The sequence below is a fragment of the Microtus pennsylvanicus genome, chromosome 19, assembly GCF_037038515.1.
Source record: "Microtus pennsylvanicus isolate mMicPen1 chromosome 19, mMicPen1.hap1, whole genome shotgun sequence".
Classification (NCBI taxonomy): Eukaryota; Metazoa; Chordata; class Mammalia; order Rodentia; family Cricetidae; genus Microtus; species Microtus pennsylvanicus.
In genome coordinates this window covers 24,613,185-24,626,312 of record NC_134597.1, presented here as the reverse complement: position 1 = coordinate 24,626,312, position 13,128 = coordinate 24,613,185, and positions in this window count along the sequence as shown.

The window sequence follows — 13,128 nt, the reverse complement described above, 5'->3', positions numbered from 1 at the left end:
ACGAAGTACAAAGACCCCATCATGGAACTCAAGGACAGAAAGAACACCAATAGGAGGAACAGCAAGTGCTGTGGTCAGAGAGGAAGGCAGAGGTCTGAGCACCCACTGAGACTGTGGTCAGGCACTTGGAGCCTCTTCCTAGGCAGCCACCAATGACTTCAGGCAGGCAGGGGGATGACAACACACTGCTCCCATCTGAAAGGACTCATTCTCTCTGCTGTGTGAAGGGTTATGGAGAGGGCAAGCAAGAAACCACAGAACCCATTTACAAAGTCATATCAGCAAGAGATGGTCAGGGACTTTGGTGCTGCAATACAAAATAGAAGTGGATTTTTGTTTGGTTTTTGAGGAAGGGTCTCAATATGTACCTCAGGTTAGTTTCAGAGTCTCCATCTCCTGCCTCACATTGCTGGGTGCTAGGGTACAGGCATGTGCCACCGTACTCAGCTAGCAGTAGGAGCGAAGAAGATGTGTATGGTACCAGATGGAACTGGCAAAAGAGTGGAAAATAGAGCGGTGAGAGATCTGGCTCAGTGGGAAAAGGCACTGGCCATGCAAACCTGATGGCCCACCAAAAACGCCCAGTGCCGTGGCCTAAATCTGTAACCCCAGCACTGCTACTTCAAGATGGAAAATGGAGACAGGATAGTCTGCCTAGAACTTCATGGACCAACTACAGTGCAGAGAACCACAGAAACAAGAGAGGCCCTGCTTCAGCAATGTGGGAAAGGAGAGCCAACTCAGACCCTTATACACACACACCACAGCACACATGTGTCCACACTCACATATCAGTAAACTGATTTTAAAAATTAATATGAAAATCAGATAACAAAGAAAAAGATCACAGATGCATTTGAGGCTCCTGGTTGACTGTATTTATGATGGGGTTATATACCAAAAAGGGGACAAATAAGAAAGAGATCTGAAGATTATTTGAACCTCCATATACATGTGTGTTAAACACACCACTAACTAGACAGGTGGTGTGAGGACCTGACTTTTCAAACTCCATTTTAAAGAAGGAGCTTCATCTTAAGCCATATAATGAGCTTGGGGGTGCATGATCTCAGCTCCAGAAATGTGCTGCCATAGCAGAAATTTGAACAGTTACCCTAAAGATGGCAAATGAAGAAGATAGGGAATAGGGCCATAAAATTTAATGAGGTCCAGTTGTTCTTGGGAGGCATCCTGTCCTTGAATATACCTTACCAGTTATTAATGGCTCTTTGTTAGGCTTTTGCACCCAAAAACTGACCAATGATTTCAGAAACTACCTTATCCTATGTACTCCTTACCCAATCTCAAGACAACAGGACATGGACTCCCCTGATCACGGTGTTTCCCCTCTAAAAGTTCTTCCCTCCCAGGGCTCATGGCCACACTTTCCACACCCACCATGCTGGGGTGCTAGAAAGGTGTTGCTTCAAACTTAAGTTAGGATATTATAAAAAACTCTCATGTAATTTGCATTGGAAATCCAGGTCCATGAATTCATTTGGGGACCAGAAACTTGGGCATAACACTGGAAATATATTTATTTGCAAATTACCAGCATGCAAATGATATTTAATTCAATTAACCAGATTTGATCAACTAAAGAGAATATAAATAGCAAAAAGATACAAAGATTTGAGAAAAGGGCAGGTAAACATATGACCCCTGAAGTCACAAGAAGCAAGTCTTGAATGCTTTTGAGAAGGCGAGACAAAGGGAAGGAATGGTGTCTGACAAATGGAGGGAGGGGAAGATTTGACTTGAGAAGGCTCATTCACACTCTGAAATGGAAAGCCAGGCAAATGGAACTGAGGAGAGAGTGGGAGAAAATGAAGGAAGAGGATAAAGGAAACCTCATGGTAACTTGTACTCCCAGGGTACCAGTGATGGAATGGACAAAACACTGAAAAGGAGACTGTGTTTTCTTTAGGGTTAGGGATGCAGGGGGGATTTGCTGATGGAGACCCAGCTGCAAGGGGGAAGTTGACTCAAGAGACGAGGAGGTTCCTTTCCAGGGCAGAGATGATACAAAATAATCCCTCACTAGTTCAGAATTACATATAATAAAGGGTTATTTATTTAGGGGAGACTCACAGATCTCTGCCCTAGATCACAGTCCTCTGCATGAATGGGAAACAGGAATAGAGTTTAGCAGCCAAAAGTGAGAGACAGAAGCAAAAGAGCAAATGCATGCTTTACAGCTGCATTTATAAAATAAGAGATCATGCACAAGTGGGCTGGTATCTTAAAGGCTATTAGCTGAAGGAGCTGAAGGAGCTCCCATAGTACCTCCCTTTTTTATTTAAATAAGGGAGTTCTAAACCCAATACAAACCTATATACACTAGGAACAGACATCAAGTATAAGATTAGAATTATAACCAGCATAAATAATATTAAGCAGGGAACATATGCTAAATGTTTTAATAAACATTCTATCCTAAGGAGTCTAAGTCTTGTATTTGGAAATGGCTTGGCTAGATCACAAGAGGATGGTAACTACAACTATCTAATCTTCAACCCCATCAAAGGCCTGAGAAGGGAGATAATATTACTTGAGTAGACAGGAAGTGCAACCCAGCAGCTTCCAAAATGTGCAGTAGATGACATAGACAACTGGCTGCCTGAGCAATCACCCAAAGTCTCATTTGCAATGTTGAAGCAAACAACTTTGGCTAAGGCCTAGAGTAACTGACAGACCATTTTCAGAGGCAGGAATATTTTTAGAATCATCTTGCTCTGTCTTGGCAAGGTTTAGTCTTGTATCCTGCTTGTCTAGTCCAGACATTGTGTCACTTTGGGCAGTTCCTTGCCTAAAGGGCAGTTGTGCCAAGAAGAAAACAAACTCCAAGTGGAGTGTTTTTGGTGCTCAGCACTCTCTTGGGAATAGATCAGTCTGCCTGGAGCAATCATGTCTCATTTCAACAGAATCCTAAGTTATTTAAATGCCATGTTCTACAGATCTTTGAAGTGGTTGAAGATTACCTATCTATGCAGAATATAATCTCTATGTATCTAAAGAGCCTAATTAATCTGACTAAAAGTATAACAAACATAAATGACTCTTGACCTTTAACACTTAATACCTATATAATTTAAAGATTAAGACTTCATATCAGAATATTAAACAATCTTTAAACAACTGTGCAGTAAAGGAGGACAATGACCTCAAAATGTAAACAATGTTTAAATAACTTTATCAGCAGTAGAAATATATAATACAATATGATAAATATGTCCTAAAATTGTATCAATATGGGAAATGTCTTAAACAGACATAGAAACATGCATGCATACAATATGACAAAAATAACTTAGTGTAGGTGTACAAATATTGTAAACAAAAATAAGAGCATATTCAATGTAACAAATATAATTTGAACTTATATCAATATATAAAAATCTATACCAATGTAAATTGTCCATAAACAATAGTTCACAAGTATTCACTCTATTGCTCACTATTATTATTATTACTGTAAGTTCACACTAATTTACCAATTATCTCATTCAGTTTATCCTCTTTATTTATTTTTTGAGATCTCATAATTTCCACCCCAACCCCTAACTCTATAAGTAATAATCAGCCCTGAAATGGTATCCCTAACCCTGAGGGCAAACTTTATTGGGAAAGAGGACATTGTCTTCTAGAGTTGCTTCCAGCTGTCATGGAGGCAATGTTTTTTTCTATGGGAGCCTATAAAAGTAAAATGATGGTTAAGTTTCAAGATTACTGTCTGTTTAACTGCAAATGGTCTCTGAGTATTCAGTAGGCTTCTTCTAAAGTTTTTATTTGGAGTTCTGGCCAGAACATTGTAAGAAGATGTACCATTTACGCAGCTGGTACCCAAAAAAAACCATCTCATAGTAGTGCTATCAGAATCATGACATCATATCGACTAGGTGGTGTCATTGTTGTGGGGCCCCATCTTCTTCCTGGAAGCTGCAAATATTACCTCAGGAAAATCTACTGTTCATTGTGGAAAACTTAAACATTATTCATATAGACACATATTCAACAAAAGATATGTTATAGACAAAATGGGCATGGAGAAAAGTAAAATATTTCCTTAAAAATCTATCTTCTTTATGTCCCATACCAGATGGCTCCTGACATGAGGCAGAAATTCTGAATGTTTCTTTTAACAATATGCTTGGATTTAGAGAAGGATAGCCATTGTCCAACCCCAAAGCCAGCTCTTATTTTTAAGTAGAGATGTATACATGTTCATAAAATCAAATTTTACCAAGTAGATAATATAGCATTATAAGCCAGTTTTCTCTTTGCTTGTTGATTCTCTCTGGATAGCTATCTTTTCATCTTCAGGCATCTAGATGTCCAAGGTCTCTCAACTCTTTAAAGATGAATATTTTCCTGCAAAGACAAGAACAGAACCCTGCCCCAATCCTTAAGAAGTTTTCTTACCACCTGTATGATTGCCACCTCTCCATCATTTCTCTTTTTCAAGAGGTCTCTCTTTTCAAGCCAAATCTTTATTAATCTTGATGGTATCCAAAGCTTTTCTTCTCCTGTGGAAACAAGAGTGAAACCCCTTCCCCGACATTGCACATTTCCTGGTTTCCATTATGATGTCAGCACATCCTTGAAATACACCAGCTAATTTAATTCAGAAGTTTTTTCTATTATCCAATGTCTCTCTGCTACTGTTCTTCCTTTCTCATTAGCATTAAGAAAATTCAAAGTTAATAAAGTATTATGCAATCTATTTCTGGGGATATTTTCCACCCCTTTCTGTTTGTTTAGCATATCCTTCATAGTTTGATTTAGTCTTTCTATAACTACCTGACCTGTAGGATTGTTGGATATACCTGTAACATGCTTTATATTATAATAAGCAAAAAACTGTTTTATTTTCTTAGACACATATGCTGGACCATTGTCTGTTTTTATTTGTGCAGGTATACCCATGATAACCATAACTTCTAATAAATGTGTGATTACCAAATCAGTCTTTTCTGATCTCAAGGCAGGCCAATTGAAAACCTAAATAAGTGTCAATGATGGGGTGTACATATTTTAATTTTCCAAATTCTGTAAAGTGGAACACATCCATCTTCCAGTTCTCATTCCTTTGAGTACCTTTGGAGTTACTTCCTGCAGGTAATGGTATTTGGTTATAGGAAGAGCAAGTAGGGCATCTTTTTAATCTCCTTAGATTGTCATGTAATAGAAAACTCTTTCTTTAAACCTTTGCTAGTAATATGATGGTTCTTCTGAAATTCTGAGACCTTCAGCACACTCCCAATCAATAATTGATCAATTTCTATAATACCTTGTGCTAGAGGATCTGGCAGACCCATATGGAATTGGATATGTGTTATGTACATGGGACAAAGCCTATTCCTGATTATGTCTTGAACTCGAACGAATAATGAAGTCAATTTTGTATCATCTGGCATAAATTCAGCAGTTTCAATATGCAAGACAACTCTTTCTGCATATTGTGAATCAGTAACTATATTGAGAGATTCTTTAAAATCCCTTAATACCATGAGAATAGCATATACATTTGCCATTTGGACTGAATTATAAGGGCCTTGTTCCACCTTACTTAATTCTTCTGATTTGTAACCTGCCTTTCCTGATTTAGCTGCATCAATATAAAATGTATGGGCTCCAGTTATTGGTGCATCATGTAAAACTTGGGGAAGAATCCAAGCACTTCTCTTTATAAGATTAATTCTATCACTTTTGGGATAATTGTTAATAATTTCTCCCAAAAAATTAACACAAGCTCTTTGCCATGGTTCATTGTCTTCCCATATTTTTTTTTAAATTTCACCAGCAGTAAAGGGAAATATAATCTCTGCTGGGTCTATACCTGCTAGTTGATGAAGTCTCAATTTTCCTTTTATAATTAACTCAGAGACTTTTTCCACATAAGTTTTTAATTTTTTACTTGGTTTATGTGGTAAAAAAGATATATTCTAATATAATATCTTCCCTCTGCATTAAAGTTCCTGTAGGGGAAATTCTGGAAGTTACTATGACTAGAAAAACAATTAAGATTTGGATTCACTCTATCTACATGTGCCTCCTGTAATTTCTCTTTAATGACCACCAATTCTTTTTCTGATTCAGCTGTTAATTCTCTGCAACTATTTAAGTCTTTGTCACCATCTAAGGTCTTGTTTTAAATGAACCATTAAATCAGGTATTACTCAACAGCCAGTCAAAGACTGGAAATCTCTCCTAGTAATCTTTGAAAGTCATAAAGAGTCCACGATTGGTTTCTCCTAATTTGTGCCTTTTGTGTTCTTATTTTCTGTAAACCTATTTTGTAACCTAGATAATTGACAGACTCTCCTGATTGCATTTTTTCAGGAGCAATTTGTAATCCCCATTTAGGCAAAACTCTTTTTACTTCTTCATTATTTTTAAGTATCTTCATTTGAGTCATATAACAAAATGTTGACAAGGTAATGGTAAATTATAGACTTAGGAAATTGCTTGTGTACTATTTCCAATGGCTGATTTGCAAAGTATTGTCAAAAGTATTGACCATTCCCTGTGTAAGGATGTTCATTGGTATCTCCTAGTAGGCTGAAAATTATTATAAGTAGGCACTATGAATGCAAATTTTTCTCTTTTCTTGTAAAGGTATAGTGAAGAAACAATCCTTTAAATTAGTAACTTTAAGAGACCATCCTTTTGGTAATAGAGAAGGATAGAGGGCCCATAGGTTGGATAACCTTGTTGACAGCTCTTAGATCTGTTACCATTTTCCAGATTTCTTTTTACAACAAATACAGGAGAATTCCAAGGGCTGGTTGATTCTTCAATATGGTGAGCATCTAGTTGCTCCTGTACCAGCTGTTCTAAAGCCTGCCATCTTTCTTCTGTTAAAGGCCATTGTTTAACCCATATGGGTTTCTCAGTTAACCATTTTAAAGGCAAGATTGTTAGTACCTCTTAAGTTTTCTAGTTGCTTTGTGTTCTTGTATAGCCTAAATGACTGATGACCTTTGTTTATATAATATCTTATAATATCCTTCCCAGAAACATGAGTTTTGGGGACTGCAGGAATGTTAACCATTGATTCACTGCTACATATGGCCTTAGCCTTCCTTTCTATCCTTCTAGCCATATGCATTCAAACCACCTCATGCTTTGTTTCACTTGAGATAGGGTTCCAATTACTAGTAATTGAACATCTGCCTCTTGAAGAGGCTAATCTGGATGCCAAGGTTCTGGAGCAATGATACTCACATACACACCCATGTCTAGTAATTCCTCAATTACAAAGTCATTTATACCCACTCTTAGCTTTGGTCTTTGATTATTTATAGAAGTCTGCCAAAATATATGTTTCCTATTTCCTACTGTAGTTTTTTACTCATCCTCCAGGTCTATTCCATCATCCAGAACAGTATGGTTTTTTACAGTAGGCATTGGATTGTTTAATTCTCCTGGTGAAACATGTTCTCCACAGTGACTGGGAATAACTGGGCCTTGTTTGACATCAGGGCCTGTGAGAGCCCCCGCCCCCCAAGGAGTTTTCTGGTGGTATCAGGTTGCCTTGTCTGTTTCTTGTTGACTTACATTCATTAGTCCAATGTTGGCCTTTGCCACACCTCCTACATATACCAGAAGTCTGAGTCCTCCTATTCTTGCCATTCCTTGAGGAGACATTTTTCCTAGGAATTCCTTGACTACAGTCCCTTCTTAGATGTCCTATTCTTCCACAATTAAAACATTTGGCATTTCAGTGTCTCTTCATACCACTGGAAATTGCTTCTCCTACCCAAGCTTCAGTATTATAGTCAAATGTTTCAACATTCATTGTATGCAAGATCCATTCATCTATGGGTACTGATCTGACTTTTAAAGGCCCAAGGATATTCTTACATTCTAAGTTGGTATTTTCAAGCGCCAACGATTCAATTAGTACACATCTATCTTCAGGGTCTGTCACTCCTACTTGTACAGCCTCAGTTAATCTTTGTAAGAAGTCACTAAAAGGTTATCTTTGGCTCTGTTTAACCCTAATATATGACTCAATCCTCTTTCCTAGTTCCTGAATCTTCTCTCAAGCATTTAAAGCTTCTGTCCTACATAGGGACAAGGTGTGTCATCATAATGATCCTGTTCCTGAGGATCAGAGTGATGATCCTCACCAAGAGTTTGATCTTGGGAAGTCTCAAATCCTTTTGCTTTCCCCTGTTGCTCTAAAATTTTTGCCTCTTCTCTCCAATAACACTTCCAAAGCAGCTGAGGTTCATTTTCTAGGACTGCTGAGACTAATTGTGGGGTGGCTTTAGTGCTTGAAGCCCACGCTTTCACCATTTCCCTGGCAAATGGAGAATGTAGCCCATAAGAAACTATTACTAGTTTTATTTCTTTTAGATTGCTCATATATATTGGTTCCCATGCACATTCTTTGACTACCTTAAGGTACTTTGTGAAGATGGTCTTTCTGAGGAAATTACTGGATATACAGTTGAAACTCTGTGTAGGTCATCCTGAGGTCTGACACATACTGATGAGGCTAAATCCTGTCCTTGTACCTTCTGTCCCTATTCATCAATTTCAATAAATTCCTCAATCTTTTCAATTATTTTTACTACTACCTTTTTGAAAGTCTGAAACTTCTGTCCAGTGTTTTAATGCCCACACTGAAGATTCCAAGGTATGAAACTTGTCCAGTAAAGATAATATTTCATCCTTGAACATAATTTTGACTATGTGCATATTACCTTCCTGGAGAGATATAAATTAATCTATCATAAGTTTTCAACAAATTCCAATAGTTAAATTCAACATCACAAATTCTTTTAGATAATTTTGTCAAATTGATACTATTCCTCCCCATAGCATTGAACCATTTTTTAATGAGATGATATTGAAAACAAACCTAATTCCTAGAATCAAATAAAAGGATGTAGAAGGAAAATTGCATAAGCCTTGCAGAATACCTTCCATAATATAAGCAAAATAATTATTGAACTCCTGGATGTTATCAGTCATTTTTTTGTAGTTTTTCAGATCTTACCTGTCATAAGGCAATTACAATGAATTGGAGTAGGTGTAATAATCATTATCAGCCAGCAGGTGTCGCAGTTGCAGCCATGTGGCCGAGAGATGCTAGCAGCAGTGAATAACACATGTGGCTTACTTAGGTACTGAAAAATATGTTTTGTTTAACAGATTAAAAGCAGTTATTAAGGCAATCCAATGATTCCAATAGTTGGGGCCCAGGGAAAAGAGAAAACCCAAAGTTTTCCATCAGTGCAGGTTGCAGACTGTGTGCACCGCGGGGATCACAGGGAGCAGTGTGTGGGCTGGGATGTAATGCATAGAGAGGCAGCCTGTGGGCAGCGAGCAGGAGAGCTAAGCAGCAGTCTGCTGTGTCTGAGGGCCGACTAGAGCTGGGGATGGCAGACTCGGTGCCCAATGCACCACGCGGCTGGCAGACCAATCCCAAAAACTGTGGACTGGTCCCCATGTTCAGGCACCAGATGATGGCAAAGATACAAAATAATCCCACACGAGTTCAGAATTGCGTGTCATAAAGGGTTATTTATTTAGGGCACACCACAAAGCACTCTCCTAAATCACAATCCTCGGCATGAATGGGGAACAGGGACAGAGTCTGGCATCTGGAAGCAAGAACGGAGGCAGGAGAGTGAGCACACACTTTAGAGCTGCATTTATAGTATAAGAGACCATGCCCAAGTGGACTAATGTCTTAAAGGCTATTGGTTGAAGGAGCTGAAGGAGCTCCCGCAGCAATGAATGGGTCCCAGGAAGGTGAGGCAGACTGCAGTTGAGTGTGTCACATGTTAGTAGACAGGTTGTTGCCAGAACTGCAACCAGGGCTTTCTCCCCAGGTGTGGCAATGACCCTGACTTATGAGCAAAGGAAATGAAACGGTGTTTGATGGGATGGAAACCACGTGTGACAAGAGTTGCTATGAAGCAAGTTAATAGGAAGTAGTGAGTCTTTGTTAAATTTAAGTATAAAGATAATAAATCCCCTGAGCATGCAAGTGGAAAATAAAGTTTACAAAGTCAGGCCATACTTCTGATCCGGCTGGATGTATCTATCTAATTCATCCAGGCCCAGTTAATTTTCCTAATGAAACAGCTGTGAGAGATAGACATATAATATATATTTAAAACACGAAGAGAGCATGCAACTCAGAGGAGAGGAAGGAAGGCAGGAACAAAGCAAAGGAGACAGAATGGGGTTTATGGCGAAATGGAAAGGCAGCCCCCACAGGAAGCAACAGATAGAAACAGTAAATTGTAATTCTAGATAATGGAATGGAATGGAATATTCAATAGAGTGAGTCTATAAGTTATTAGTTCGAATAAATGTAAGATGAAATAATGAGGGAAGACCGACGTTAAGAGCCAGTCTCAGCCAGGCAGCAGTGGTCATGTCTTTAATCCCAGCACTCAAGAGACTGAGAGACAGGTGGATCTCTGTGAGTTTGAGGCCAGCCTGGTTTACAAAGCAAGTTTCGGGACAGTCAGGGATGTTACACAGAGAAATATTGTCTTGAAAAACAAAAACAAAAACAAAATAAAAACAAGTCTCATTGAGGATCTTGCTTAGTGGTGAGCACTTGTCTGAATGTTCAAGGTTTGATCTCCAGCTCTGTAGAAAAATATGTAAAAATAATTTTTGAAATGTTCTGTTGTGAGTCTGGTGAGATGGTTTGTCAAAGAAGTTTCGACAAAGATAGCCCTTACCAGGGTAGGGGCATGGGGATTGGAAAATATAGTAGAATATGAAGACACAGATACAGGACAGTACTGGGAGGGAATTCCAGTGAGTGCTGAAATCGCCCACGTTTAATTTCCAATTGCTTAAAATACCCCAAACTCCAAAAGGTAGGAATAAGTTTTAAAAATTGCATTAACAAGATACAAATGACAACTAGAACAGTTATTTGCTTCAATACTTGGAGACATTCTGTTGTTTAGGCAGTGAACCCACCCTAGACCAAGTACCCTGAAGGCAGCCACTCCCTAGGTCAAACCCCCTAATTCAAAGGAAGGAGCAGAAGTATGCTTGAATATCCTGACCATTGGTCAGGGTGGAGTGGATCTACCTCTATGAGCCAGCTTAATGTCAAGAACACCAAGAAACCACACCCTAGGTCAGGATATGTAGCCACCCACACTTGTCAACAACGTTGAACAAGCTAAAACTCTCTGACCTTCAGACAAGGTGGAAATAGGTTCCTATTTTTGTGCCTCTACAACGGTTCATCAGTAAAGAATGTTCATTGCTCTGGCAGAGGACCAGGATTCAGTTCCCAGCACCCACAACATCAGGTGCTCATGACCAACTGTAATCCAGTTCCAGGGGCTCCAATGCCACCTTGTGGCCTCCACTTCCTGCATACAAATAAATAAAAACATAAATCTCTTTTTTTTTAAGGCTTTCATGACAAAATTGATTTTTTTTCCTCCTAAATTATTTTATTTTATTATTTTGAGGAGGAGGTTGCAAGGGCAGAGAATGGATAGAAGGGATAGGGAAATGAATGGGATGAAGATGCATGATGTGAAAGACACAAAGAATAAATAAACAAGAAAGTTAAAAAAAAAAAGCTCTATTTTGGGGCTGGAGAAATGGCCCAGTGGATAGGAGCATTTGCTGCTCTTCCAAAAGAGGACCTGAGTTTGATTCCCAGCACCCACATCAGGCTGCTCATACTATTTGTAACTCCAATTCTGGGGAATCTAACTATATAGTTTTTACAGCCCAATAAGCCTTTCCATTGATGTAAAAATCCAAATCAGACGAAATCAAACCAAATTAGAAAAAGCCCAGGTTTAATGGGTGCCAGTGCTTCTAGGTGGCCTTGCAGTCCCCAGAGAGGAAAGACTGGGAAAACATGGAGAGAGGAAAGGAGAACCAGGAAGACCACAGAGGGGAAAGGAAGACCAGAAGACCACGGAGAGGGGAAAGGAGAACCAGGAAGACCACAAAGAAAGAAAAGGAAGACCAGAAGACCACAGAGGGGAAAGGAAGACCACAAAGAGGGAAAAGGAAGACCAGAAGACCACGTGTTCATTCTGTGGGGGTCAGTTAAATAGTCTGTGGGAGTGGTCTCTACCCACTCTAAGGAGGAGTCACTGTTTGGCAGGCTTTCTTGGAGGTAGAGTCTGGATTGACATAACTCCCAGAGGAGGGAGCTTGAAATGGAACTTTGCACCCAGACTTTCCAAAATGGATGCCAGGGGCTGGGTTGAAGCCCCACCCAAACACTGACACTTCTGACCTCTGCAGGCACCTGTACTCTTGTACACGTACCCACATGCAGACACACGGGCCTAAATATAGTCTTAAATACTGAAAATAAGTCTTTAAATATATAACAAATTTTATCTTCATATACACAACAAAAATTAGACAGTGAACTTTTAAAAAACCAGTATGGCTTTTTTGTATGTTATCCATGAATCATTGTCATCTCCTCCCCTTCACACCTCCGTTTGTATTTTCTAAGGATAGATACAGTAATATTTTCCATCCTCCATATCCTTTTTATTTAGTATTCCTAGCTAAGATAGCAATGGGCTTTGTTTTATGGTATTCTCACAGCGCACATCATTGTACTTTGTTCTTGGTCCCTAGTCCCTCTGCTCCCACCCCTGGCTTCAAAGTCTGTGGGCACAGATAATGCTGGGGACTATGAGAACCATGAAGGAAATGTTTATGATCAGACATATGTATAAATTAAAACCTTTAGAGGAACAAATGGATGAAATGAGTAGATGTAGCCAGGAGTGGTGACACAAACCTTTAATGCCAACGCCAGGCAGAGGCTGGCAGATTTCTGTAAATTTGAGGCCAGCTTGGTTTACATAGTGAGTTCTAGGTCAGCTGGAGCAACATAGTGAAACCCTGTCTTTAAAAAAAAAAAATTAAACGAGGGAGCAGAATTGACCATAAAGATGGATATAGATGGTAATCTTCTTCAGTATAATAGTGTTTCATCCTTTGACCATTAGAGAATTATGGATGTGTGCATATTTAGCATTTTATTAAAGTATAACATTCATACGTAAATAATTTACACCGATAGTAAGGGCGCAGCTCATTGACTCTCCGCAGAATGAGCAAACCCTTGCAATTACCACAATAAAATAT